Source organism: Sarcophilus harrisii, chromosome 3, assembly GCF_902635505.1.
Source record: "Sarcophilus harrisii chromosome 3, mSarHar1.11, whole genome shotgun sequence".
NCBI lineage: Eukaryota > Metazoa > Chordata > Mammalia > Dasyuromorphia > Dasyuridae > Sarcophilus > Sarcophilus harrisii.
Window position 1 is genome coordinate 379,126,546 of NC_045428.1, and position 25,453 is coordinate 379,151,998.

Sequence of the window (25,453 nt, forward strand, 5' to 3'; positions counted from 1 at the left end):
ATTGGGAAATGGCTCAATAAACTGTGGTATGTGTTTGAAATGGAATATTATCATTCTTTGGGAAATTATGAGCAGGATGATCTCAGAAAATTAAAAAAAACAACAACCTGTAAAGTCCTTCATGAACAAAGTAAAATGTACTGTATACAAAGTAATAGCAATGTTCTGGGATGACCAGCTGTAAATGACTTTGCTATTAGTAGTACAATGATCCACGATTACAGCAAAGGACTTATGATGAAAAATCCTATCCTTACCCAGAGAAAAAGCTGATTGTGTCTGAATACAGATTGAAGCATTCTTGCTTTCTCTTTCTATTTCACTCTTTTTTTCTAGCTTAATTTTTCTTGAGGGTTTTTATTTTCATTATGGTGGGAAATATGTTTTCTGTCAGAACTTAACTTTTATGTTTTGCATAACTTCACATATGGTTTCTTAATTGTGGATAGGGATAAGGGAGAGAACCTAGAACTCAAAAAATCTTTAAAAAATGTAAAAAAATGTTTTAAATGTAACAGGGTTAAATATTAACTGAATGAATAAATTAATTTTAAAATGAAGGAGTAAAAAAGAGGAGGATAAGGGGAAAAGGAGAGAGAGAATAGGAAACGTTTTCTCACATATAAGAAACATTAAAGGAAGAGCTTTTACAATGGAGAGGAAGAGAGGAGAGTGGCAGGTAATGCTTGAATCTTACTCTCATCAGAATTTGTTTAAAGAGGGAAGTATACACACATATGAATATGTATATTTATATATGTGTGTGCATATATTTTGTATATATATGCACACACATATAATATATACTCAGTTGTGTATAAAAAAGGGAATAGAAAGGGAAAGAGATAAAATACAGGGATGGCATGGATAAAAACATGGCTGAATTAGGGGAGGCAGGTGATTGGAAGCAAAATAGACTTTGAGGAAGGTTTGGGAGGAGAAGAAACAAAAAAATGTGATTCAGGGAACTACACAGTTAGTAATCATAACTGTAAATGTGAATAAGATGAGCTCACTCACAAAACAGAAGCAAGACAACAGAACTGAACAATATGTTGTTCACAAGAGACACACTCAAAACAGAAAGACACACATAGAATTAATGTGATGGAGATGAATCTAATATGCTGCAGGGTTAGTATCATGACCTCAAAGAAAAAATAAAATAGACATAATTAAAAGAGTTAATCAAGTAAATGACATTATGCGAAAGATACCATAAAAACTGAAGTGATATAAAAATTTTATAGCAAGTTTCTCTGACACGAAACTTTTTATTAAAATATCTACTAATTATAGAACTGAGTCAAATTTATAAAAATAAAACTCATTAACCAATTGATAAATAGTCAAAGATATAAAGAGGCAGTCATCAGAAGTCATCAAAGCTATCTATAATCATATGGAAAATGCTCTAAATTGCTATTGATTAGTAAAGAAATGCAAATAAAAACAACTCTGAAGTACTACCTCGCTGATCACAAATGACAAATGCTAGAGTGGATAAGGGGAAAATAGGCATACTAGTGAATTCCTGATAGAATAGAGAACAAGTGTCATCCTGGAAAACAATGTAGAACTTTGCCTAAAAGGCTTTAAAACTGGGTATACCCTTTGATCCAGCAATATCACTACTAGATCTATATGCAAAAGAAAAAGGAAGAGGATTTATATGTACAAAAAATTTTATAGCAGCTTTCTTTGTGGTGAAAAATAATTAGAAACTGAGGGGATACTCATCAACTAGGAACAAGTTGCAGCCTATGATTGTGATGGAGTAAAATTATACTATAAGAAATGATGAAAAAGGTGGTTTCAGAAAAAAAAAAACAAACCATGAACTCAGGTTAATTGTACACTATTTCAAAGTCTGATTCTTTTCATACAGCAAAATAACTGTATGGACATATATTGTATTTAACTTATACTCTAACATATTTAACATGTATTGGTCAACCTGCCATCTGGGGGAGGGAGTGAGGGGAAGGGGAGGAAAAATTGGAATAAAAGGTTTTGCAATTGTCAATGCTGAAAAATTACCCATGCATATATATCTTGTAAATAAGAAGCTATAATAAAAAAAATAAATATAATTGCCTTACCTGAAGGCCATGACCAAAAAAAAAAAAAAAAAAAAGACTTATGTGAACTGATGCAAAGTGAGTAGAATAGAGAGATAATTGTGCATAGTAACAGCAGTGCTGTTGAATCAACTGTAAAAGACTTGGTTATTTTGATCAATACATTAATCCAAAATAATAATAAATTCATGAAGAAAAAATGTTGTTATCCACCTTCAGAGAGAAAATTGATGAACTCTAAATGCCAAGTGAAGCATAACTAGATCTTTATTTTTCTTGATTAAAAAGAATTTCATTTTGCATAATTTCACATGTATCATTTATATCAAATTACTTACCTTCTTAGTGGGTAGGGAAGGGAATGGGAAGGAAGGAGAGAATTTGGAACTCAAAATTCAAAATTAAAAGAATATTATAAATAAGTGATCAACTGGGATGTTAAATATTATTTTCACAACCTTATGAAATATGTGCCAATTCCATCTACTTTACTAATTTTCAAATCAAACTGCTGGCTATCAAAATATTTGAAAAGCAGAATCAGCATTTGGCATGTATATAAATAGTAACAATATAAAGCTCATTAAATGTATACTCTGAAGATGAATCTTTTTTTCAAATTAACTTTTTCACTTAGAAGAGCATTTTTCCTCTCTCCCATATGGAAAAAATTATGCAAGTATTCATAGTTAGCAATGCAAATTCCTATATTACTCATCTCCAAAAATCTGTTTCATTCTTCATTCTTTATTATCAATTAGCTGTAATTATGATTAGTCCCTCTGTTGAGCAAAGCTCTTAAGTCTATCAAAAACATTCATTGTTGTAGTAACAATTTAAATTTTTCTCCTGGTTCTGCTCATTTTACCATGCTTCATTTTATACAGGTTTTCCCAAGTTTTTCTGAAATTATTCCCATTATTATTTCCTAAATCACACAAAAATTCACATATCATAATATATCTAATCATTCTTCAATTGATGAGTACCTCCTTAATTTTAAGTTCTTTTATTATAAACTTAAAATACAAAAGAAAAAAAGAAAAAAAATTTCCATGTGCACAACAGAACATGAGAAGATTCAAAATATACAGCAATAAATTTATATTTTTAAGAAAATCTATTATTATAGTATTTATTATATACTATACATTGTATTCAGAGATTTTCTTTCCTTTTGCTTCCTTGTAGATTTTCTTTTGTTTTCTGCTGTACAGTTTTTACTTTATTCTTCCCCCCTTCTTACCCCCAAAGGCTACAATTAAATGCAGATATATATATATATATATATATATATATATATATATATATATATACAAATACACATTTATATGTATACCTATGTATGATTATATATAATACATACATATATATACAAATAAATTTTTTAATCATGTTTATATATATATACTGCATCTATGTAAGAATATTTGTTTGTTGTCTGTTCCTGTTTTACTTCTACCTGCTATATTGCCCTGTTACTTAATATATACCCTTCTCCAAGGATCTCTCCTTTAACTTCTGGTCCCATCCTGTCCCTTTGCCCTCTTGTTTTTATCTGAATTTATAAGACTTTTATATAGATATATACATAAATATATATAATGTAGTCTTTTTATCATATTCCCATTAATCTACACATTTCATTCTCTACATACTCTTTTATACCCCCCCCCCTTATTTCTTTATAAACTTGGAAGACTTTTATTCCCTTCTAAATACATATATTGTTCTCTTTTTAACTCAGGTCTGACATGAATAGGATTCCCTCTATAAACCCTCCCTTATCCTCTCCTCCTACCCTTACCCTCTTACCATCTTATTTGACTTAAAATACTTTTATGCACACACACACACACACACACACACACACACACACGTATAAAGAGAGAGAAAGAGATCCTTTTTTAACCCATTTCTGATGAGAACAGAGATCCAGAACAATGTCATCCTCCCCCATTTAATTCCTTGTAGCAATTCTTCCTCTCACACCTCATTTGTATAATTATGTTTTCCTACATGGTTTTGCTTTTTAAAATCTTATCATACTCAGCTCTATCACAATCTTTGAAACTACGCAATTACTAATGACAATCTTAGACATATGGCTTACTTTGCCATATATTAAAAAAAATAAACAGTTTGTCCTTATTGGGCCCTTATAATTAATTTTTGATGTTTACATTATTTTCTCTTGAATCTTGTATGTCAAATTTCCTATTAATTTCAGGGTTTTTTTGCAACAAAATACTGGATGTCTGGCAATTCGCTGAATGCCCTTTTTTCATTCAGCATTATGCTCAACTTTGCTGCATATGATATTTTTCGCCAGAGCTCAGTTCTTTTGCTCTTTAATAGATAGTGTTTAAAGACCTACAGTCTTTTAATATAACCCTGCTAGGTCTAATATCATTTTAAGTGAAGTTTTTCTGCATTTGAATTTATTCTTGTTGCTCATAATATTTTGTCCTTGATCTGAGGGTTATGGAATTTGGCTATGATATTCTTGTAGGTTTTCTTCAGAGAATCTCTTTCAGGTGGTAATATACAAATTATTTTTCTATTTCTGCTTTCCTCTCCTTTTCTAATATTTCAGGACAATTTTCTTTATTTATTCATGTATTACTGAATCACATTTTTTTTCATTGTAGCTTTCAGGAAATTAAATTATTCTTATGTTTTCTCTTCTTGATCTATTCTCCAGATCTGTTTTTCTTGTGAAATGCTTCACATTATCTTCTATTTTTTCCTTCTTTATATTTTATCTAATTTTCCTTAAGATTTGGGATCTCCTTTTCCTCTTGATTGCCTTTCTTTTCATATCCTTGTTTCTTGGATTATTCTTATTTTTTAAAAATTTTTTTTCTCAATCTCTCTCATTTGATTTTTAAATTCTTTTTTGAGTTCTTCTATAAATTTGAGGGGGGGAGGTGACAATTTAAAGTTACTCCTTGGGATAAGAGAAGCTTTTTGTTCCAATGTCCTCCTCTGAAGATGAGTCCCAGTCTTCTGTACTTTCACATTTACTTGTTCATTTTTTAAAATTTATAGCCACATGTTATTGTAATCACCTCTATGTCTGACACTCTACATTGTATGGGAAGTGATAATTTCTGTGGTGGGGCCAGGGCTATTTTCAATCCAGTTGGTCCTAGGGCTTGCCAATTACTGTTTCACTCTGGAGGTGTTTACACTTCAGAGAGACCAAATTTGGTATCTTTCTTCAGATCTTCTCCAATTGTGCCCATGAGGCCCATTGTGCTATCCCAACTCTTGTCATTTTTATTTCTCTATATTTGCCTTGAGGCAATATTTTGTCTTATTTGTGGGGGAAATCTGGAGAGCTTGGGATTTTCTGACCTACTCTACCATCTTTCCAGAATCCTCTTTTAATTTTTAATTTTTGCCAATACAAAAAGGACTACTATAAATATTTTTGCATATATATTTTTTCCTTGTTCTTAATAACTTTTTCTTCAATGACTATATCAATTCATAGCTTCAATAATGGTGCAATAATGTGCTCATTTTTTCCATAATCAAACATTTATCATTTTTATTTTCTGAGTTGAAGCTTCCCAATTATTTGCTAATAAAACTGACAATTTAAGGATGAATATTTATAAAAAATATAAATTGCTCAGATTAACAGAAAAGGAAATAAAATGTTAAATAACATCTTAGAAAAAGAAATTAAACACTAATTAAACAAATTAATAATAAATTAATTAATTTATTTATTAAACATAAATGAATTCCCTAAGGGAAAAAAACAAAGGACCAAACAGATTTATAACATTTAAAGAGCAATTAATTTCAATACTAAATAAACTAAAAGCATCAAATGTTTTAATTTACATTTATATAATTGTTATTGATTTGTCGCATTTTGAAATATGGTTATTGATCCTTTTCCTTTTCAATGTCTCTTTTCACCCTATTACTTTATATTCTCTCTTTACCCTTTTATTCCTTATTTTTATCCACCACTCAAAGTTTTTCCCTTATCTATTCAGTGTACTTTCCTAATCTTAACCTATACACCCTTCTAAAAATCCTCCCCAGCCCATCCCCTAGTTTTCTTACCTCTCTAAAAAGTTCAGAAAATTTCTCATTTTCTTCAGGTATAGTTGTTTTCTTTTTACCTCAGATGAGATAGCTGTAGTCTGATGACGTGGTAAAGAGGAGTCTTTTTAATTGGCTGTGTAACCAATGAAAAGATAATAGATTGGACAAAGCAATATTTCACTTTCATTCTGGCTTAGTTGTGTTTCAGTGAAGAAGTAAGGACCAAGCTCTTGAAAGAGACACCTGAACCCAATGGGGTTATTTTGAAGTAGTCCTTGAACATATGGTCCTAATGGAGTACAGCTTCTAGGGGAAACATAACAGTGAGGAGGTCCCCTGACCTTAGAGTGCTTCTGTTCTAACAATCTGTTCTAACAATAACAATGATTCTAAAGTCTTCTGGCTTTAGAATCAGTGATTCTGAGATCTTAGAGCACTATTATTCTAACAATTTGTCCATCAATGATTATAAAAAGTCTTCTGGCCTAACAATATAATAATATTTCTTCCCTTAGACTTAAAGGAAGCTATATCAGTGATCCTAAGGCCCTCTGACCTTGTATTGTTTTAACAACCTGTCAATGATTCTAAAGTCTTCTGGCCTTAGAATAGTCTTACAAACATTACTGACTGTCAGATAGATAATGTGTTAGTGATAACCAAGCTCTTGACATAATAGTGAATAGATCACCCCTCAACCTACCTAGAAGCCATAAAATTAGCAAATAAGTAACATGAAACTCTGGTCTTACTTTGTCCTATAAATTTATCATCTTTCTCTTTGTTTCTTGCTAATGTCTTTTGAAACTTTACTTGCTGTTGTCAGCATAAATCTTTGCCCCTTAACTTGGAATCAGAGTTTGCGAATTCTTTTGTCATACCTGCAACACTGGCCTGGAGACTCCTAACATTGTTGAGGTGCTTTATCCCTCAACAACCCTATTACTGTTTTTGGTGGTGTCTTTTATTTCTTATTTTAGGTGAAAAATAGGAGTAACAACTCTGACCTTATCTACTTCAAAAGGTCAAAATTATCTAGGAACCAGAGTCCATACTAACCTATTGGCAAGGACACAAAGAACTAAAAAAAAAAATTTGAGATGTAAGATGTCAGCCCTGAGGAGAAATTATATGACAGTCCCAAAGGTAGTTACAGACTCAGGGAGAGTCTTTGCCATATGTTGAAAATGAATTTGGGGGACTAACGTTATTTAAAAATATGCTTTAAAATTTAAGCCCATTCTCTAAAATTGATTGCTGAGGAGGTGTAGGTGAGAGTGTGGCTCCATATGTTGGAGTGAAATGTTTGTACCCCTATTCCCACAATATTTTCACAGCTAAATATACCTTTTTCCAAAATAATAGAATAAGTGAAATGCTAAATTATTAGACATTAATGGGAAGCACCAAAAGGGAGATCTGAGATGATGGCATTAGAGAATTATCCCTCAGTAGATGGAAAGAAATCTAGAATCCTAAGCAAGGTGATCTAATTAGTCATTTTCATTTCACATGGGCTCTATAGTTTGTAAGTTACTTGAACTGGACACTGCAGCTTCATGAAAACTGACAAAGAATTAGGGAATAAAAACCTTATAATGTGCCCCTTTCCAAACCATAATGCAATAAAAATTACATTCATAAAGGCTATTTGAAGCATAACTTAATTAACTGAAAACTAAGTAATCTGAAAGAATGAATGGGTCAAAAACAAATTATAAAAAAATTAATAATATCATGAAATATAATGATAATGTGACAGCATGCCAGAATTGTGGGATGAAGCTAAGCAATACATTTAGAGGAAAATTTGTATCTTTAAATGTTTACATCAATAAATGAGAGAAAGAGTAGACAAACTGTGTATGCAACTAAAAAAAAACCTAGAAAACAAGAAAATAAAAATCTTCAATTAAATACCAAAATATGTCCTGAAAATCAAATAAATTATTAAAATAAAAAATAAACAAACCATTGAACTAACAAATAATATTAAGAGTTGGGTTTTTAAAGCAATTTAGCTCATTTGACTTAAACTAAAGAAAACCAAATAACTGATATCAAAAATTAAAAAGGTGAGTGCAGAACTGAATGCATGGCTGAAAATGAAATAAAGCAATTTTTAAGAATTATTTTGCCCAACTACTTGCCAATAAAACTGACAAAATGGAAGAATATTTATAAAATATTTATAAAAAAAATAAAATATTTAAGTAACTGTCTCAGAAAAAGAAATTAAACAAGACATAAATGAGTACCCTAAGAGAAAAATAAAACTAAAGACCGGACAGATTTATAACATTTAAAGAACAATTCATTCCAATACTAAATAAACTGAAAAACAGGTAAAATAATCCTAACAAATTCTTTAATGCAAATATGGTTTTGATATTTAAACCAGGGAGAGCAAAAACACAAAAAAAGAAAACTATAGCCCAACCTCAATTTTAAAATAAAACACCAGCAGAGAGATACAGTAATATATCACAAAGATCATACACTATGACCATCATCAATGAAGGACTGGTTCAATATTAAGGAGACTATAAATACAATTGACCACATAAAAACCAAAACCAATATACTTATAACAATTGATGCAGAAAAAGCTTTTTGACAAAATAAACATACAAAATTCATTTCTATTAAATCACTAGAAAGGAAAAGTAATAAATGGAGCTTTGCTTAAAATGAAAAGTAGTATCTATATAAAATCAAGTGCAAGGGATAAATCAGAAGCCTTTCCAATAAAATCAGGGATGAAGTAAGGATCACAGAACCAATATTATTCAATGTTTTACAAGAAATTTTAGCTATAGCATTAAGACAAGAAAAGGAAATTGAAGGAATATTGAAAAAGGTGATGGTGAAATAAAGCTTTTTGCAGATGATACGATGGCATATATTTAGAGAACTATAGAGAGTTAATTTTTAAAAATTAAATAATTAAAAAACATTAGCAAAGATTCAGGTTATAAAATAAACCCACACAAATTATCAACAGTTCTATATATTACCAATAAAATCCAGAAGGAAGAGCCATAAAGAGAAATTCCATTTAAAATAACTGCAGACAATATAAAATACTTCGGAGTCAGCTTGTCAAGGCACACACAGGAATTAGATGAACACAATTACAAAACATTCTTCATACAAATAATGACAGATCTAAATAATTAGAGAAACATTAATTATTCCTGAGTAAGGCAAGACAACATAATAAAATGTAAATATTTCCTAAATAAATTTGGTATCATATCAAATTACGCAAAGCTAGATAAAACAACAAAAAAATTATCTGTAAGAACAAAAGATCAAGAATATCACAGGAATCAATAAAAAAATGCAAAGAAAGTGAATCTAATACTACTAGATCTCAAACTGTATTACAAAGCAGTAATCAAATGAACATAATAAATAGACTATGATAAATCTAAAGATCTCAGACATTGAGGAACAAACTCAAACCATATACCAAGATAAGCTCAAAATTGCTTCATGATTTAAAAATAATGGAATTTTAAAATTATTTTTTTAATACTTAATAGCATATTATTTTTCTAATTACATGTAAAGATAGTTTTCAACATCCATTTTTGTAAAATTTTGAGTTGCAAAATTTTCTTTCTCCATTCTTTCTCTTCCTCCTTCCTAATACAGCAATCTGATTTTAACCATATTTTCTTATTAGTCATATTGTGAAAGAAAAATCAGAACTAATGGGAAAAACCATGAGAAACAAAAAAAGAAAAAATAGTATATGTTTGATCTTTTTTCTAGATAGTCCTTTCTCCAGATATGGATGGCATTTTCTATCACAAGTCTATTGGAATCATCTTGGAACACTGTGGTTGAGAAGAGCTAAATCTTTCATAATTGATCATCATACAATCTTGCTTTTACTGTGCACATGGTTCTATTGGTTCTACTCACTGCATTCAGCATCAGTTCATTTAAGTCTTTTTAAGTTTTTCTGAAATCTGCCTGTTCACATGTTTTAAATATAAAGGATGATAACATATGCAAATTGGAGAATGGAAGAAATTGCCTTTCAGATCTGTATAACTAGGGGAAGAATTTAAAGAATTCATGACCAAATAAGAGACAGAAAGATTTGTGGGAGAAAAAATGAATAACTTTGATTATATAAAATTAAAAAGGTTTTTCCAAATAAAACTGATGCAGCCAAAATTAGAAGAAAATCAAATAAATGGGGGGGGGGAATTACAACAAATTCTTCTGACAAGTATCTTATTTCTCAAATATATGCCACATTTAAAAAAAAAGTCATTTCCTAATTGATAAATAATCAAAGGAGAGCAGGCAGTTTTCAGAAGAAGAAATCAAAACTATAATTAATAACAATACATGAAAAAATGTTCTAATTTACTAATAATTAGAAAAATGCAAATTAAAACAATTGAGATACCATCTCACATCTATCAGACTGGCAAAAATGACAGAAAAGGAAAATAAAAAATTCTGGAAGGGAGGTGGGAAAATATTGAAACTAATGCACTGTTGGTGTAACTGAAAAGTACTATAACTATTTTGGAGAATATGGAACTATACCCAAAGGGCTAAAAAGTGTTGCATACTCTTTGACTCAACAATACCACTATGAGGTCTATACCCCAAGAAAATTCAAGGAAAAAAAAAGTCTTATATGTAGAAAAATATTTATAGCAGGTTTTTTTGTGGTGGCAAAAAATTAGAAACAGGGGGGATGGTCAACAATTGGGGAATGGTTTAACAACTTATAACATATGCATGCAATGGAATATTATTGTGCTGTAAGAAATGATGGAGATGATTTCAGAAAAACCTGGGAAGAGTTATATGAAATGATGCAAAGTGAAACGAGCAGAATCAAGAGAACAAAATACACAATAACATTATGAAGATAATTGACTGTGAAAGATTCAGTTACTCTGATCCTGCCACAACTGCAAAGGAGTAAGCCCTTGAACCCCAGCATAACAAGCAGGACTTGGCTATGCCCACCCAGCACAGGAAGGAAGACAGCAGCATGGACTCCAGGACAGCATGAATCTGCTATGCTTGTAGCAGAAACATAGGACAATCTCCCCTTTGCCCTAAGAGCAGATCTCAGTCTTTAAAAATGAGCAAAAGAGCAAAAGAGCTTTGACCATAATAGCTATTATGGAGACAGGAAATAGACCTCAAACCCTAAGAGCACTAAAGGCAAAATGTCTCCAGATAAAGTCTCAAAGGGTGATATGAGTTGCCCTCCAGCTCAAATGACTCTCTTGGAAGAATTCTAAAAAAGATCTTAAAAGAGGAGTTAGAAGAAAAATGGGGAAAGGAAATGAGAGCTTTGGAAAAAGAAACAGAAAATGTTGGAAAAAAAAATCACTCCTTAAAAAATGAATTTCAGGAACTGGAAAAAGAAAACTCATTAAAAATAAAATTCAGGGAAATAGAAGAAAACAACTCCCTAAAAAACAGAATTGGTGAAATGGAAACAGAGAACAACTCCCTAAAAAACAGAATTGGTGAAATGTGAAAAAAAAATCTAATGAACAAAACAACTCATTTAAAAGTTCAATTGGCCAAATGCAAAAGGTTAAAAAGAAAAACTAACTTAAGAAAATAATTCACTAAGACATGAGACATCAAGAATCAGTCAAACAAAACCCCCAAAAAAGGAAAAAGAAGAAAATGTAAAATGCCTCATTGGTAAAACAACTGACCTGGAAAATAGATACTGGAGAGACAATCTCATTGGATTACCTGAAAACGACGATGAAAAAAAAGAAACTACATCTTTCAAGGAATCATCAAGAAAAATTTGCAACAGGACCCTTGTACTACAGTTACCCAGAATTCTTGTCTTTGTCACTATTTAATTTCAATCTAATAGGACCCAGGGCCTCTCTAATTCAAGGTTCCACCAATGTTTTCAAGATACTCATCTTGAAATTTCACATTTCTTTATCTAAGGTTAGGAAACAACACAAAGAAGGCAGCCTAAACCAAGGCTTACCTGTTTTAAGTTTTAACTGGCATGTATTGTAAATGGCATATGTTAAGCATTACTTTTCTGTGTGGTAATAAATTGCCTGTCCTATACCTGAATCTTATAGTACAATGAGGACCTTTCTACTGTTCCCTTTTGGGAAACCCTACTCAGGTGCTATTACCTAAGTTATAAGTAAATTTTCCCTAGATCAGGTCTTAATGAGCTAAAAAGTAGAATAAAAAGAAGGCTAATTTTAAAATACTGAACATGGGCAACCCTGTTTGTAGCGGCTAGAAACTGGAAAGTGAATGATGCCCATCAATTGGAATATTATTGTTCTGTAAGAAATGACCAGCAGGATGAATACAGAGAGGCTTGGAGAGACTTACATGAACTGATGCTGAGTGAAATGAGCAGAACCAGGAGATCATTATATACTTCAACAACGATACTGTATGAGGATGTATTCTGATGGAAGTGGATTTCTTTGACAAAGAGACCTAACTTAGTTTCAATTGATCAATGATGGACAGAAGCAGCTACACCCAAAGAAAGAACACTGGGAAATGAATGTAAACTGTTTGCATTTTTGTTTTTCTTCCTGGATTATTTCTACCTTCTGAATCCAATTCTCCCTGTGCAACAAGAGAACGGTTTGGTTCTGCACACATACATCGTATCTAGGATATACTGCGACATATTTAACATATATAGGACTGCTTGCCATCTAGGGGAGGGGATGGAGGGAGAGAGGGGAAAAATCGGAACAGAAGTGAGTGCATGGGATAAATGTTGTAAAAAATTATCCTGGCATGGGTTCTGTCAATAAAAAGTTATTATAATAAAAAAAAATACTGAACATGATCAAAAATTGATGCCTGGATCCAAAGTAGAACTCATTAATAGAGATATAAGTAGTACAATATCATAGTCCCCGTGGTTTTGACAATAGTTCAGTTAGATTATGATATTATGGTTTCAAAATCTTTTAAAAATAAAAGCTTAATAATCTCAAAGAAGAGTGTAACATGGGAGGAGGTTTAGAAATATAAGTTATATGAAAACTACAATAAATTTCTTTAAAATAAATGGATAATTTCTGAAATAAAAGGAGATGAATCTTATCTTTTCGATAACTTGATATGGCCTAGTAAATTTCCTTCAAAGTGAAGTTGAACATTATGATTTTGATATATAGGATGAGGGAAAACAACAACTTTTATGGAATGTTAAAGGGAGATGGTTCCATGATAATGAGAAAAAACACCTTTGGCAATAGCATTAAAGTTTGCCAGAAGAATCTTATAAGAGGTATAAAGTCTCAAAATAGAGATTTTAAGAATCTGGACTAAAGATTCCTAAGGACTAGAAAAAGAAAAGATAAGAACAACCAAAACTGGCACAAAAAAGCAGCATAATTTAGAAACATTTTGAAAGTCAGCCAATCAATCAATCTCTATGGAGCACACATATCCTACTAGACAATGTGAGAGAAATACCAAACGGTTAGAAGCTTAAAATCTGACAGAAGAAAAGTGGAATAGGTTCAGGAAAAAGGGCAAAATATAGAACAGAGTAATAAAAAAATCTTAAGGATATTTGTAAAGTAATATAACTGAAACCTTGAAATAGTAACAATCTCTCTCGGTCTCAATTTCCTCATCTGTAAAAAAAATGAATTAGGTAATCTCTTAAGCCCCATCTACCTCTAAAACTATAAATTTCCCTTTGGTTTTTTTAAAGTCTAGGAGCACAAATTAAAAGCCCAAATATTAATCAGGGAAGTCTTCCTAGGGACGTATTTTGAGTCTGACATTGATGAAGATAAATATTAAAAGAGAATTATGAAGGGAAGGGGAAGGTATCACAGAATGTAGAGGCACTGAGGTGATAAAAAGCAAATTTTGTATATGTCTTTTGTCTTAGCAGGAGTGATCAATTCCTTGATCATCATTAGGCTTCCTAAGACTATCAGAGTGAGGAAATGAGTAAAATATGTGGAAGTAGGGTGCTTTGCCTTCCATTTGGGTTGGCACTTTGTCTGGAGCTATCAAATATATTTACTTGGAGCCAGAAGTCAAATTAGGGAATAATGAAAGGAGGGGAGGGAGGAATTGTGAGAAGAGAAAGAAGACAGATCTTGAAAGCCAGGAGTTTGGATTTGACATGATAGAAAAAAGAGAGACCATGCAGATTTATAATCATTCTAGAGTGACACAATTATACAGGCATTTAGAGACTGAATTTTAATATATCTCAAAGAAAATTTTTGAAAAGAATAGAATCCTATTTTAACATTTGCCTCTACCAAAAATGAGGACTTCCTCAAGTTCTCAAGTTCTTCAAATTAATTTAATTAGGCTTCTGAAACAAGTCTAAGATGATTTGCCTGTCTTTGAATATAGCTATAAAAATGAAATGTGGCTTTAAGACTTAAGCTGAAATATTTTTAAAAGCCACAGTATCACTTCCTAGTAATATGACTACCTAAACAAGAGGCAGAATATTCTTCTCCCACATACCCCTCCAGCAAAACCATGATTTTCATCAAGTTATGATAAAAATATGAGAAATTATAATGACATTTTCCATAAAAAATTGCACAAATAATCTGCCAGAAACCTGAGATCAGTAGGAAAGGAAGCCTCTTTAGCAAGAGAACCATCACTATCAGAAAATGGATCATCTTCAAGGCTAGAAAATGAATCATCTTCAAGGCTCTGTGTTAGACAGCTTCTCTGAGAAAGTGCCAGTATGACAACCTTGAAAGCTGTAAGGCATGGCAACAGGCAGTAACCTGACTACCATTTTTTGCTGTCTCAAAGCCAGCCACCTCAAGTGAGAAGACTCTCAGACCAGGAATGCATTAGCCCTAAACATTCCATTTTCTCCAGAGCTAGGGATATCTCCTAAGGAAAAGGAACTAGGTTAGGTATTTTCCATCTGCCCCCAAAAAAACATCCTGCTGCTAATCCAATCACCCAACTGGGATGTAGGAAAACCTCAACTGTAAAGAAAAGCAATCATCTCTTCAACTTTAGGCCCAAATATCCTGCTCTTCTTTAAGCATATATTAATTCTTCCTCAAATATCCTAATCTTTTAGTTCTTCAACCTACTCACCTCCAATGTACCTCAGCCACACATAAAGATGATCATATCCACAAAAGTATCCCTCATGTACAAGAATACTGAAATTTCATTATCCAACAATCTATTATTTACCTCTCCCTCTCCCTTTCTTTAAATAAACTTGCTTTCATCTGCACTGTGACCTCCAATCTCTCGACCCTTCAATTCTCTCCCAGACCATCTCCCTTGTATCTTCCAATTTTTCCGTTTCTCCCTATGTTGGCTCCCTTGTGAATATATTCAATTCTATACTGTCCTCACCTCTTGAATCCCTAGCCCTATTATCATATCACCAATTATGCCCAGTCATGTCTCAGGCTTGGATTACTCCTAAAATTTATTGCTTCATACCTATACACACATTGCTGCACAAAGGTGAAGAAAATCATAAAAATGTTTTGGCTATGTCCACTACAAATTTCACTTATACAATTTCAATTGGGTTCTTGGTATTGCTAGACAATCCTACTATATCTCTCTATATTCACCACAACTGTTATTCCAAATCTTTTCTTTTCTCCTAAAATCTCTTATGACTTCCCCTGAACCTACTCTCTCAGCTGAAAAAAATTTCTTCATTATTTTATAGGCAAAAATATTCACTGTGAAATCCCTCTTTTTCCCTTTTCTTTCCCAATACTCAGATAAATCACTCTTCAAGTGATCCTATTCCAGCCCATTTTCTTGCCCCTTCTATCATTCCCACTTTTTCACTTATTTTTAATCTCTCCCTCTCCGTTAACTTTATTTCCTACTGTCTATAAATATGTCTATGTCTTCCCTGACTTGAAAAAACCCTCACTTGATCCTTCCATCTCTATAAAATATTGCCTTATATCTCTTCTGCCCTATGTAACTAAACTCCTCAAAAAGGCTACCTATAATATATTCTTTCACTTTCTTTTCTCTTATTTTCTTAAACCTTTAAAATCTGACTTACAACCTTGCTCCAACAAAACTACTTTCTCTAAAGTTACTAATGATCTTAGTTGCTAGATCCAAAGGTCTTTTCTCAATCCTTATTCTCGACTCCCCACAGCTTTTGATACTGATGATGTTTCTCTCTCCCTCCTTCTTCCCTCATCTCCTCTCTCCCTCCCTCTCTCTCTCCTCTCTCCCCTTCCCCTTCTAGTTTTGACCATTATCTCCAGGTTCTTTTCTACACATCTGATCATTTCTTCTCTGTTTCTATTTCAAGATTCTTCTCTCCAGATCACCCATTCTAATCATACATGTCCTTCAGGGTTCTATCTGAGGTCCTCTTTTCTTCTTCTATATAACTTCACTCTGTGAGTGACATCAGCTCCTATAGATCTAATCTCTATGCTGATGATACTCAAATCTACCTTTCTTCCCTCAAACACTCTGATCTCCAACCTTGCATCTCTGCCTTTCAAACATCTCAAAATAGATGTCCAGTATACATTTTAAACTTAGTAAGTCAAAGCAAAACTCATCTTTTTTTCCCAAATCCTTCCTCCCCACCTTCACTATCTTTCCTCTTACTGGAGAGGGCAACTTCATCTTTCCAGATCCTTAGATTATCAACCAAGGAGTTATCTTGGATTTCTCATTATCTCTTACTAAACATCGCTCCCCATCCAAGCTGTTGCCAAGGCCTGCTGAATTTATCTTAACACCTCTTGAATATCTCCTCTCTTTTCCCCTAGCACTGTTACCATTAAGAGTGCAGGTCCTCAATACCTCATGCTTGGATTATTCCAACAGCTTTCTGGTTAGTCTCCCTGCTCTAAACCTCATCTCACCTCAATCTATTCTCTATTCAGTTACTAAAGTTATTTTCTTAAAACATACCCCACCTCCCAACTAAATAAACTCTACTCTCTATTATCTCCAAGGAGAAAAAAATGCTATACTCTTCAAAATTCTTCATAACCTAACTCCCTTCTAGCTTTTTAGTTATCTCATTCCTCAATATATATTCTTTAATCCATAAATACTGGCCTCTTCTGTCTGTTCCAAAAGTGAATCATTCATTCCATTTCTTAATTCTGGGCATTTTCTCCGATTGTCTTCCACATCTGAAATATCCTTCTTCCTCCAGTAGGCTACTGACCTTCCGGGATTCCTTTAAGTCCCAACTAAAATTCTATCTTCTACAGGAAGCCTTCCCTAACACTTTATAATATAGTTTAATTATTTCTTACTAATTCTGTATATAGCTTGTTTCATATATCTTTATTTGCATGCTGTGTCCCTACTTATTGTACTTCCTGGAAGGAAGGGACTATCTTCTGCCTCTTTTTGTATATCTGACACTTAGCACAGTGTCTGGCATATATAGGCGCTAGATAAATGTTTATTGAATTGAAACTTAATTGATTACAATATTCCAAAAAAACAAAAAAGATGTAGGCCTATATGCAAAAATATCCTGTAGAGCTGACAAATATTATATAAAAAATGGACCTTTAATGGAGAACTTTCAAGCATTTCTGATGAAAAAAATCACAGCTGAGGTGTTTTGAAATATAAACAGTATTCATGAGAAATCTAGAAAAAAAATGTTTGAGCAATTTTAAGGAGTTATAATGTAGTGATAGAGAAGAAACAAATAGCTTTTCAGAACCCTAATGTCTTTTAAATTTATTGAGCAAAAATAATAATAAAAGGTTAAGTAGGTGGCACAATGGATAGAGCATTGGGTTTGGCATTAGGAAGATATCTTCCTGAATTCAAATCTGGGTTTAGACACTTATAAATTATACTACCCTGGGCAAAAAGGCTTAAGCCTGTTTGACTGAATTTCTTCACTGATCTGGAGAGGGAAATGGCAAACCATCCCACTATCTTTGCCAAGAAAACTCCAAATAGGGTCACAAAGAATCGGATATGACTGAAAAACAATACAAATATGAAAAAGAAAGGTCCTAGAGAGATTCTATTCTGAAGACTTTAAGAGATATAAAAGATATAAAGGTAAAAGAGAAATACACTATTATGGGAAGGAGAAAAAAGAGGGTGATTTTTTCATAATTGGGGTATTGAGAATAACATACAAATATGGAGGAAAAGTAGTGGTCATTAGATGAACTTTACTCATCTAAAATGGACAAAGGTAGGTTGAAAATATATATAAAACACTTTGATGTAGAAAGACATTAAACTCAATAAAAAACAAGTGAAGATAGAGATGGCATTATAAAAAGGGAGGATGATACCAAGAAGGGAATAGCAATAAGCAAAAGTAACTTCCTGATCCTGAAGTGGAAGGGAAGGGAGAGGATTAGAATTTAAGGGAATTTTGGATTCCTTTTTAGACAACTAGAGAATGCTGAACAAATAAATTATAGTATATGACTGTAAAATAGATTATTGTTGTAACATAAGAAATGACCAACGACAATTGCAGAGAATCCTAGGTAGTATGAATAGATTCTAGGTGAAGTGAAAAGAATCAGAAGAACAATTTACATAAGGACAGCATTGCCAAAAAACTTTCAGAAGAACAATTTACATAAGGACAGCATTGCCAAAAAACTTTCAGAAGAACATTTACATAAGGACAACATTGCCAAAAAACTTTGAAAGACCAAAGGAATAGACTAATATCTCCAAGGGACTTAAGATGAACCATTTTATCCATCTCCTGAAAATGACAGACATAAGATACAGAGATATGTCTTTTGGGACTTGGTCACTGAGTGGATTAGTTCTGATTGACTATACTTATTTGTTGCAAGGTCTTTCTCCCCCTTTCTTCCTCTTGATTAATGGGTATGACATAAGGGGGATTGATGCAAAACAAACAAAAGAAAGAAAACCCCAAACAACTGAAATTTTTTAGGTGGACAGAAGTTCAAAAAGAAACTTGACAAGCAGGGCAGTTTTGGAGGTATGGTATTCTACACTTAAAAACAAACTGTGAAACAGACATTCACAGTTTCATAAAAAGTCTTCTTTCTGGAAGCAATTAGGTGGCACAGTATATTGTGCTGGGTCTGGAGTCAGGAAGAATCACCATATTGAGTTCATAAGTGAGTTCATAAGGGTGTGTGACCCTTGCTGGACAAGTTATTTAACCTGTTTCATCATCTGTAAAAAGAGGATAATAATAGCATCTATTTTTAGGATTGTTGTGAGGATCAAATGAGATATTTATAAAGCACAGTGACTGCTACATGGTAAGTGCTATAATGTTAGTTGTTATTTTTGTTATGTGTATGGAAATGCTCTTTTTGGTGTTTAAATTCAGAATAAAAAATATAAAGAACCCAGAATGTGAAAGCTAGTTCAGGTAGAAAAATTGTTTCTTCATCAGTGTATTTTTTTGTGTTATCCCTCTTTTAATTAATGCTCTCCAAAGTCTGACTTCAACTTACTTTCTTAGTCTCATTATACATTGTTGTATAATGTATATAGTGTATATGCCTCATTACAAACTGATCTTCTCACTATCCCTCACACATGACACACATGACAATTGACCACTAGTTATTTTCTATATCATGAATCTACTCTTTTCTCCTCTCAAACTCAGAGAATCCCTTAACTTCTTTCAAAACTCAGTTCAAATTACCCCCAGATGAAGCTTTTCTTGGCCTCTTCATAGCTGAGTTTCCCTCTTCCTAATACCACTTTTATATTTATTTTCTATATATTAACATTTTTCCTACTTCTCCAATTAACAAGCAGTTTTCCCCCCTTTTACCTCCTATACTGGAACAAAAAGGAAAAAGAAATAACTCTTGTAACAGATAGACATAGTTAAACAAAACAAATCTTCACACTAGCCTGTTGTGTTACGGGAGTCACCTGCTAGTGGCTGTTGCGGATCTACTTCTGACCAGCAGAATAGATCTCTTCATGTGAAAAGATGACAACAATTTAAGGAGACTGAGAGGCAATTGCATTCTCTGACTTCTCTCCTCTTGCCTCCAATTTATTTCATTCCCAATTCACAAGCAACATCTACATTGGTAAAGGCTGATTTGTAATTCCTTTAAGTGTGTTATGATTCACACCTATGAGAGCTTTCCAGAGAACTGACCTGCCCCTTCACACTTTGGCATGGTCCTTAACAATTCTCCGGTTTTTTGTTTTATGGGAACACAATTATTTTTCCCCAATAGCATGGACAGTAAGTTTATGCATTGGCTTTTATCTGAGCCCGAATGCTAAGGAATGCAAACAGCACCATCAAAGTCTTTTCCATCTTATTCCTTGGGATGGTTGCAGGGTGAGACACTATAGCATGTATTGAATCTTGTGAGATGTCATGGAGGAAAACTTTCTGATAAATGGACAAATAGGACTATAGTCAGAGTATGTACTTTTCATAAGCTCCTCATAAGTTTCCTGAATCGGCTCTTTGATGTGTTGGTTCATTTAATTACCCCAATTGAAAAAGTCTTACCAGGTCCCTTTTCCCTTTCCTTCCCTATGGGTTACTGAAGGAACTCTCCTGGGAGGATCCTACTCATGAATAGTTGAGTGCTGCTGCTTCTTTGTTTCTTGTATTTCTTGTGTGCCTGTTATGGTGCCATTTGTTATGTTATGAGAGTCACCTGCTAGTGGCTGCTGGGGATCTACTTCTGACCAGCAGAATAGATCCCTTTATGTGAGAGGATACAAGGAGATTGAGAGGCAGTTGCATTCGATCTCTGACCTCTCTCCTCTTCGCTCTAGCCTCCAATTTATTTCATTCCCAATTCACAAGCAACATCTGCATCAGTAAAGGCTGATTTGCAATTCCTTCAAGTGTGTTATGATTCACACCTATGGGGGCTTTCCAAAGAACTGACCCTCTCCTTCACACTTAGGCATAGTCCTTAACACTGGCCATGTCCAAAAATTATACATATGAGATGCACATGGTGTCTTCCTTAATAAAATATAAGATCACTGAGAATGTGAATTGTTTCATTTTTGTCTTTTATTGTCAGCATCCGGAATTATTGAAATTCTAAAATTACATAGGCATTTAGAGACTGACTTTCAAAATCTCAAATTAACATTTCAAAAGAACAAAATTTGTTGTTTAATTATTTTCAGTTTTGTCCAACTCTTTCTGATCCCTTTTGAGATTTTCTTGACAAGAATCATAGAGTGATTGCAATTTCCTTCTCTAGCTTATTTTACAGGTGAGGAAAAATGAGGCAAACAAGAGTCTTGTCCAGGGTAACACAGGTAGGAGATATCTGAAGCCAGTTTTGAACTAATAAAGATGAATTTTCTTGACTCCAGACTCCATGTTCAATCCACTGTACCATCCAGCTGCCACACAACAGAAAAGATATAAATACAATTCTCCCACATTTCTACTTTCTCATCTTTTTAAAACTTATGAGTTTGGGTATTCCTGCTTTGACAATATACTTGATGAAAATGTAAGAAAGGAATCAGGTAGGCTTTAATAAATGATTCATCATAACAGACTTCACCTTCCTTGTCACATAATTGACTTTGAGTTCTAAATAATACAAAATCAAAACCACTACAACCATCAACAATTTGAGAAAGGAGCAACTCCAAGTTGACCCAGTCATTTACAAAGCATTTTAAAGTTTACAAAAGATTTTTGTAACATATACAAAAGATATGTTATCATTGAGCCTCACAGAGAATTAAATAGATCTTGATTTGTTTATTGCTTATGTAAGTAAACAAACACATAAACAGATAAATAATAGCAATGAAGCAAAAAAAAAAAAAAAAAAAGACTTTAAGGGCTCTCTTCTAAGAAGATGTCTTTGATGTATATGATAAGATCACGTAAGTTTCCTGATAGAGACAAACAAGCACAAAGAACTTTGCTATCATCACCAAATGGTGATGCAGGGGGACATAATTTGCTAAAGGTATTAGTCAGTTTCATGAAAAATGTTCTACATGATGTCCAAAATGAAGATGGATTTCATATAGATGGTAAAGTTCCAAACATACTATTTGTTGATGACATTATGCTGATTTTATTGATTCCTTGTAGAACTCTACAACTACCAAAAACAAACGAGCAAAAATAAACAAATAAAATATTCAACAACCTCACCAAATATGTCATAATAGGAAAAAATATGCCATATATTCATCATGAATATATGTTGCCAAGATTATGATATCTGTTGTCTAGGCTGCTGAATATTAGTGCATTAGGCATTAGAGGCATTAAAGATGGAGTACAAATGAACAGAAAGAAGAAAACAAAATGAAACAAGTTTCATTTAGGAAACTTTGAAGTACTTGCTGTGATTTTATAGACTCTGCTATCAAAATGACTTTTTAATCATTTTTTTCTGATTGAAAGGCAGTGTTATATAATGGAAAGCTGGCCTTGGAGTCAGGAAAATCTATGGTCAGTTCTGCATCTAATATTTTGGCATAGATCCAGTGAAGAATGTATGCTTTTAATTAAGAAATATCAATATATCAATATCATGCCTCAACCTAAACATACAAATTCAAAGCAAAAGACAGAAGAAGGTATTGGTAACATTAAAAAAGAAAAGAATTAAGCTGATATTTGGTAGGTCTCATCTGTGGCTCTCCTATTAACATAAAAAAACTATAATACTAATGGTTTCCACTATCCAATTTCTGCTACCCTCTTTTTTAGCTACTCTACTATGCTGCATCCAGAGGTGGAAAAGCCTTTTTCTCTTACAGTGAGGCCACCCTGAACTGAATGAGTAAGAGGGAAAGATCTTTCTTTCTCCTGGTTCTCTTTTACTCCAGTTCAAAAAATGACTCTGGAGGGGACAGGGTGTTTATTTGTGTTCTGTCTTATTTGTTCTTCTCAGTTTCAGGTGCCAGAAGTGATCCTTGTGGGATGCAGGAGTTTGAGTCACAACAACCTTGGAGTCAGGATTGTAGACAGGATGGTATAGCCAGCTTGCTTGCCATGGAAGCCCTGAGAAGCCAAAGTATCTCAGCCTCAATTTGGGAATTTTGGATTTCAAACTAGAACAGTATTCTAGTAGAACTGAGCTGTGAAGGTTTTATCTCTTATGTTGCAGGAGTAAGTTTGTATGTTTGTGATTGTATCTTTTGAAATAAATATTTCTGTGTAGAAAATAATCTGTTAGTAGCTAAAAAAAAACTGTACTACAGGAGAACACTCTATGCTTGGGAGAAATATTATTGATAGGAGATGAAGCCATTTGCAGAAAGTTTAGACACTCCAGTCTTCTTACAGGTGCCAGAGAATGTTGGGGAAAGAAGTGAGATACAATCTACCTGGCCTTCAGGTAATGGGGACCAGAATCGACTATGTTACAAGTCAGGTATTGTCAGGCATGAAATTTACTTTTGATGGGACCTCTGGAAAGATTCTCTGCATAAGACTTTATTCTTAAAAATGCCCTTGCATTTTTAATACAAGTCCTTGAAGGAATTGGGAGGGGGGATAGAATTTAGGTTGCAAATGTACAATTTATTTTCGTGAGCATTCTTTCCCAAATCAATTCCATTGGTGTAATTTTCCAAATTTTTCATTTGTTGCTTGCTTGATTGTATAATTGTAATTGTGCAAACTTTATATTACTGAATTGAACATAAGGTTTGATACACTGATACTATTCTATATTATTGAGTCTTATACAAATGCTGGTATTAAATTTGCTATAAGAAAGTTGGAATCACTAAATTGCTAATGTCTAATAAAAATGTGTATATTGTTCTTTTTACATTTAACATACCTGTGCTATTTGCCTTTTGCAAAAGCAAAATATCTTACAACTTCATAGGATGAGAATACTTGCGACTAAAATCTACATCTAATGATATCCTTTGCTATATCTCTAAGCTTACTTGTCCGTTTTTGTGACAGGTGAGTTTGCAATTCAATTTGGTTTGCTTGGCGGTAGCAGGGCAGCAGTAAGTAGCACTGGAGAATTTGGGGTGTCTTTAGAGATAACAGCCCTAGAGAAAATGGTCTGGATCATTTTGTTCTGCGTTGTTTGCACTTCTCAATTTCAAGTAAATCCCAAGGACCTGGGAGTTTGAGCCATGCTTGCACGAGTCAACTAGCATAATATATAAGACCTGAGAAACTAAGGTGCTTGGTTCTTGATCTCAAATGGGGCTTTGGATTTGAAACTGGAACTATGCATTATGGGAACTAAGATAAACTATGAACCTAATCCTGTTCTTTTCCCCAAAGGCTAAGGTAACGCTATTTGTGATTATACTTTTTAAAATAAATATTTTTGTGGAAAAAATGCTAATGGTTTTCTTTCCAAGTTCTTTAAATGAGGATATCTTTCTCTACATTCAAATATATTAAAATATGTCAATAAAGTTAATTACATTTCAAAAGGGATTGATATTTGACTTGAGGCTGACTCCCAAATATTTTTCTGTTAAATTCTGTATCTATTTTAAAAATCACAGTGCTATGTATATACCCTGTTGATAAACTGAATGAGCAAAAGCATATTTGAGTAATTCATATACCTATCTGCATAAAGCATTTAAGATATGAAAAATTTTAAAGAAGTATAAAGATGCTGCCAAAAAATCCAAACCCTAAATCTCACCATCCTCACTTTTTAATTTTTTTTTTTCTAACAGGTGTAAACTGCTTAAAGAATTATGTTTCTGATGTATGGTATCTTTCTGCATAGGTCAAGAAAACTAAATATATATATATATATACATATATACAGACATGCAAAGATACCTATATACCTATATGTATAAATGTATACATATACACATAATTTATTGAAATACCTAAATGATCTCACTTTAAAGAATTCATTTAAAAATTAAATTTAAAAAATAAATTGACAAACACTTGGAAGATGGGAATTAAAATTAGGACTTCAAACATTGAAACATTTGTGCTTAGGAACAAGAAATTAACTAAGAAATTCTATAATTGTAAGTAACAGCTGCAATAGTTAATATTTAATCACTATATTGTGAGACAGTTCAGAAGTGGAGAACAGGATTAACATATTGCTTTAAAACATTCCATTACTTTCTGCATCTGTTTACTGATAATAAAAGACACAGCTGTTCTAAACGAAACATACTAACAGGTGTAAACTGCTTATTTGGCATCTTAAATAAAACTTAGTCCTCATTTCCTTTTAATATATTTCAAAATTATATTCTTAGCACAACTAATACCTTAAAGAATTGAATAATATGAGGTTAGTCTATTCATTAAGAAAAACAGATCTGGAACATGCTTTCTTCCAGATTATTGAAAAACCTCTGTTCTT

The 25,453-nt window shown here is 32.8% G+C and overlaps 1 pseudogene; it reads left to right on the plus strand.

Moving 5' to 3' along the window:
- Nucleotides 1-24,227, plus strand: part of LOC100913863 — a 42,942-nt pseudogene extending 18,715 nt beyond the window's left edge.
- Nucleotides 24,228-25,453: the final 1,226 nt, after the last annotated feature.